This window comes from Myotis brandtii, unplaced genomic scaffold (assembly GCF_000412655.1).
Source record: "Myotis brandtii unplaced genomic scaffold, ASM41265v1 scaffold889, whole genome shotgun sequence".
NCBI classification, from domain to species: Eukaryota; Metazoa; Chordata; class Mammalia; order Chiroptera; family Vespertilionidae; genus Myotis; species Myotis brandtii.
The window spans coordinates 1,326,810-1,332,729 of NW_005371640.1; the positions used below are offsets into that span (position 1 = coordinate 1,326,810).

The following is a 5,920-nucleotide window of genomic DNA, read 5'->3' on the forward strand; positions in this document are numbered from 1 at the left end:
TCAGAGAGAAGTGATTGAAATGATCGAAGAACTTGTATGCATATATGCGTAGCCCACGGTCACAGACAATAGGGTGGTGAAAGGGGGGCAGGTGTGGTGGAGGGGGTCAATGGGGAAAAAGGGACATATGTAATACTTTCAACAATAAAGATAAATCTTAAAAGTTTTTTAAAATAATAGAAAGAATGAGTAAACAGATATTTTCAGACCGTATTTTTTTTTAATCCTCACCACAGTGAGGGTATTTTTTCCATTGATTTTTAAAGAGAGTGAAGGGAGGGGAATAGGGAGAGAAAGGGAGAGAGAGAGAGAGAAAGAGAGAGAGAGAGAGCGAGAGAGAACCATCCACGTGAGAGAGACACATTGATTGGTTGCCTCTCGCTAGCGTCCAGGTTGGGGGCAGCAATTGAATCTGCTCCTGCTACGACAGTGCGTGCCATTGACAGTTGACCGTTAACCGTTGACCGTTGACTGTTGACGGTTGAATGGAATCTGAGACTCTTCGGTCAGAGGGCCGGACACTGTAACCACTGAGCCAATCCGGCCAGGGCCAGATAGTTTAACTGTATATTTTTCAGAGAGTAGTTTTGAGATGGATCTCTGGGAAAACCTTCAGCAGCATCGACATTACTCTACATGAGGTTAACAACAGAATGGTGATCAAAGAACAATAATTTCCAACACTCACTGAGTACTTACTGTGTTCTGTTAAAGAACAAATGTAGACAGCCGTCAGTTGGAGCGCAGACCTGACTCGCCACTTATGAGGGGCGGGGCGGCACTGTGAGAGTGGCCCAGAGGACGCTGCGCACGCAGGGAGCCAAACAGGGGTGCCCCGCGACTCCAAGTGGTCCCCCTGTGCTGACACGCGCATTGAAGAGGAAAGCTGAGTGAGGGCTGTTACATCTCTAGGCTTCCGTAGGGCAGGTCTAGCAGCAACCCCCTCACTACCATAGGCTGTCAGGGAGCACTGGGGAGTCTTCCCATTGGCCAAGATGGCGAAGGGGCGGTTCTTACATTGAGCACGCCCAAAAGTAGAAAGATGAATGGATAGGGCCCCAGCGAGTGAGAGTGAAGGCTAAATGATAAAGTTGACTCGGGGATAATAAAAGTCACTCAATAGGAGACTGTTTAAATGAATTATGACTCCTCCATATAGTGAAAAACTATGCAGTCATACAAAAGCATGAGGTATTTCTTTACATACATTTATGGAAAGGGCTCCTAAGTATATTTTTAAGTAGACAAAGTAAGGTGTAAAATGATATGCAAAGTGTGTTACTATCTTTGTATAAAAGGCAATGGGGAGTATATATGTATATATAGAGACTCATTTGTTTGATATACATAAAATGCCCATGGAAGGATTCCTAATCAACACATAAATCAGAAAGGCAAACACTTCATTGTATATACTTTTGCATATTTTTAATTTTGAGCAGTGTGGAATTAATTACCAATTTAAAATACATTTTTAAATGAAAGTTTTAACAAGAGCCCTTGGCTACTAAATAGATAAGGAAACTGAGGAAGAGGGCAAAGCTAATGCTAGCATTTCATTTAAATATAGTTTTGTTGATTTCAGAGAGGAAGGGAGAGGAAGAGACAGATGGAAACATCAATGATGACAGAGAATCATTGATCAACTGCCTCCTGCACGCCCCCTACTGGGGATTGAACCCACAACCCGGGCATGTGCCCTTGACCAGAATTGAACCGGGGACCTTTCAGTCCGCAGGCCAATGCTCTATCCACTGAACCAAACCAGCTAGGACTAATGCTAGCATTTTGAGTATGGAGTAAGAGAACCACAACAGCCATATTTCCCCACTGCTTACTATACTGTCATGCATTCTTCTAAATGCTTTAAAAAATTAATACTTTATTTCTTTATTGCAACCCTATGAGGTAATTTCTACTATTATTCTCAATTCATGGACGAAAAAAGGCAAGTGCAGAGATTATTATGATGGTAAGTTGAAGAACCAGGGAAGTGAAAAGGAAAAGTCTTGAATGAGGGGTGGAGCAAGAGTCTAGAGGTAATGACATATTCTGTTTTAGACATGATGAGATTGAGGTTACAAAAAAAAGGCAAAATGCTTAGATATTTGATACCTGTATTGATATCAAATACATGAATCTGGCTCTAGACTTAGGTTATAGCTCCTTAATTTAAAGTGTTTAATAATCCCAGAGTTTGGTTTGTTCATATTATACCTATTTTATGTAAGTGTACAGTTAATATCTTTAAGTTTATCATACAAAGTACCTAGCATGTTACATTTAAATCCAGCTTCCTATCCCACTAACCTACCTTCCTCTTCTCCAAACACACAAGCAACATTTAAATAAGTTACTTAAAGTAACAAAAATGAAGACAACTTCCACTTATAAAATATGTAATGGAAGTCAGGAACTGGGTCCAATATGTTTTACTTACATTCTTTGTCATCACAAATTACCATATCATTTTAGAGGTGAGAAAACGGAGGCTAGATGATAAAGCTGAGCTGGCGATAATAAATACATCAGAAACCCAACTTCAGATATAAAACCCAAATTGAAAACAGTATTATATGAAAATCAAAAAGTCAAACAAGGTCTCACATTGTCTTTGATAAACTAATGAGCCTAATATGACAATGTAATTATACATGTACACAAAGTACTGTAATACAGGGAACAGTGTAGCAGAGGTTCCAGATAATGCAAGCAAAGGGAAATGGAAACTCCAAAGGGTTTGTTTCTATAAGCAAGAATCAGGGAAATTTTCATAGAAATAGCATTTAATTTGAAATTAATGATGAAGGAAATCTATAAATACTGTCTTAAGAAAAAATCATGAAAATAAGTACATGAAAGTAAGTACATCTGTAATAATAAAAGCGTAAAATGCTAATTACACCAGACGTCCTTCCGGACAACCTTCTGGACGAAGCTATGATGGCAGGGGCCGAGGCAGAGGCGGCCCCTAGTTCTATGATAAGTATCAACTGAGCAGACCAGACAGTGATGTACAATTTCTAAGAAATAGCTGAGGAAATAAGGAAGGTTTGATGCACATGCAAAGGACTGTAATAGGACTTAAAGGACGATTGGGGTTTGAATGGGGAGGCAAAAAGAAGACATGTAAGATAAAAGAAATATAAAATGAGTTTTAATCAAATTTCTCAGTGCCTAACACATAGTATGCCAACACCTATTTGCTAAATAAATTATATATCCAAAGGCAATCTTCTCATTATTCATCAATTTAAGTGAGGCAATAAACTATAACCAAATCAAGGTAAGGGTAAATATAGAAATGTGTCAAATAATAATACAGTAAAACCTCAATATAATGGACTAACGAGGAGGTGCCTGTTAAAGCCAAAAGTCTGTTATATAATAAAGTAGGTTTTCCAGATGCATATGCTAAAAAATTGACAAATTAGTTTAGTTTACCTGTTTTGACTTATGTACACACATTTGTACACACATTTGTATAATTAAAATTAAGTATGTATAAAAAGTTTAGTTTCACAGAAAAGTTTTCTATATGCATTATAGTAATTTTGAATTTATACTGAATAGGTCTAGTCAATGCCTGCATTCGCCATCACCGTGAATAAACAAATGCATATGGCTGGGATGTGGCTTAGTGCATGTGGGAACATCTTCCCTGCATGCCTTAAAACTGGTGCAGAAGAAAGTCACGCCAGGAGATAACAGAACCAATTACCACTCTTGATGAGGTGTGATCATGTGCTAATCATTCGCTGAACATTGTTTACCAGCCATGACTATTAGATTTAAATATGTAGACTATAGTTGTGAGTATGTAATACTTATTTATGTTGGCAAATTTACTAGTGTTTTTTCCAACATATGGCCTATTCGCTAAAATTTGTTAAAAATAACAGTGAATTGCCTGGTTGGTGTGGTTCAGTGGTTGAGCACCAGCCCATAAATCAGGAGATCATGGTTTGATTGCCTGTCAGGGCACATGCCCAGGTTTCCAGCTAGATCCCCAGTGGGGGGCATGGAGGAGGCAGCCGATTAATGTTTCTCTCTCATCAATGTTTCTATCTCTCTCCCTCTCCCTTCCTCTCTCTAAAAGCAATAAAAATATTTTTAAAAAGTAAGTGAACTCACGACAAAAAAATAACCTGATAATTTAATTATAAGCAAGTCTTGGTTAAAAGTATTTTAAAATTAACAGGGTGTTAATTTTCACGTATGACATACAGACCAGAAAATATGTCCGTTAAATTCAAACTCTGTTAAATCGAGGTCTGCAAAATCGAGGTTTACTATACCGCCCCTGCCACTTTTGCTAAGTTTATATTTCTGTTCTTCCTATGTTTCCTGCCTATCGGCCCTTCAAGCTAACCTGAAGACCCTGTTCCCAGGCCATTCTCTGTTGTCACCAAAAAAAATTCTGAAGAACGGGATGAGGTCATTTGTGAGTCACTGGTTTCTGTCGTCCAAATGACCTGTTGGTTATATCATCCTGTTTAAGTTGCCTGAAGAATGAGGGGAAAGGCAGACTAGTGGCCCTTTCTCTAGGAGGTGCTAAAGTCCAGAGGGAACAATGTTAAATCACAAGTAAATAAAACCCGTGCTCTAAGTTCAGCCTTTGGGCAAGCGAATTCAATCTTGTGAGGTCTCCTTTCACCACACCTGGAAGGTGTTTTAAAGATAGCATTCTATCAGCAGTGTGCCAGAGAGGAGAGTGGCAAGCTGAGTAAGAAAAGGAAGTGAAACAAAGATATACTAGTACACGGAGTAGCAGGCAGCCTCTGTTACATACATCACAGTATTTAGTCTGTCCAAACTTCTTTTGAGATAAGCTTATTAATCCACATTCTCTAAAGGAGTAGAGCAATGTCCAGGGTAATGCAGCAAGTAAGTGGTGATGTTAGTTTGAAAGCAGTATGGCTGCTGCTCCAAGTCATCATAGTTTCCATTAGTTTCCAACCCAAACTTAAAAATTATTCTCTTTGCCTAGTTATCATCAGCCTGAGTGACATCAGACAGGTGCTAAATAATACCAAAGGAAATAAAGGATTGTCCCTTTGACCATCTGTTTGGATTTATTTTTCCAAAGAATAAATTTTATGATTTAATTCCCCCCAAATTCACTGAATTAAACACACACACACACACACACACACACACACACACACACACAGACACACAGAGACTTCTTCCAAGTAATCACTGCAAGTCGATTTGCTACAGCAATTTGGTTCAATATTACACCTACTGAGGAACCAACCACCTTGGCCACGATTTAAAGAGCTAGGTAGGGCAGGGCGTAGGTTTCCACCTCAAGCCAAGCTCAGCCTCCCTTGCAGTGGTTCTCAACCTTCCTAACGTCGCGACCCTTTCATACAGTTCCTCATGTTGTGGTGACCCAACCATAAAATGATTTTCGTTGCTACTTCATAACTGTAATGTTGCTACTGTTAGGAATCCTAATGTAAATATCTGATATGCAGGATGTATTTTCATTGTTACACATTAAACATGATTAAAGCATAGTGATTAATCACAAAAACAATATGTAATTATATATGTGTTTTCCGATGGTCTTAAGCGACCCCTGTGAAAGGGTCGTTCGACCCCCAAAGGGGTCGCGACCCACAGGTTGAGAACCGCTGCGAAGGCACGCCCAAAGCAGCTCCTCCCCCAGGCTGCCTCCGGGACTTCACCAGCCAGCTCAACGTCCCCAATAGCCTACACTCAAACCTTAACTCACTTCCCCCTTCTCCTTCCTTTCAGAAGCATCTCTGGGTACCTGTTACTGCTTAGGGGGGGTTACCTGAGAGTGCTGGCCTTCTGAACCCTGTACTCGCTGGCTGCAACTTTGGCTGGGTTGGGTTAAGTCAAAGACAAACCTCACTGCTTAAGGAGAAATGAGAGTGCCGAGCCCGGG

At 39.9% G+C, this 5,920-nt stretch overlaps 1 protein-coding gene across 4 annotated transcripts in view; it reads right to left on the bottom strand.

Moving 5' to 3' along the window:
• The window catches only part of KLF8 (Kruppel-like factor 8), a 74,909-nt gene that overhangs the window by 27,699 nt on the left and 41,290 nt on the right, over positions 1-5,920 (bottom strand). Inside the window, exon 1 of one of the 4 annotated variants that reach the window (XM_005885037.2) lies at positions 700-856. The exons of the other annotated variants lie outside the window; for them this stretch is intronic. The gene's annotated coding sequence lies outside the window, so the exon portion shown is untranslated. Of the gene's footprint in view, positions 1-699; positions 857-5,920 lie in introns of those variants that run through there. 4 annotated transcript variants of the gene reach the window in all.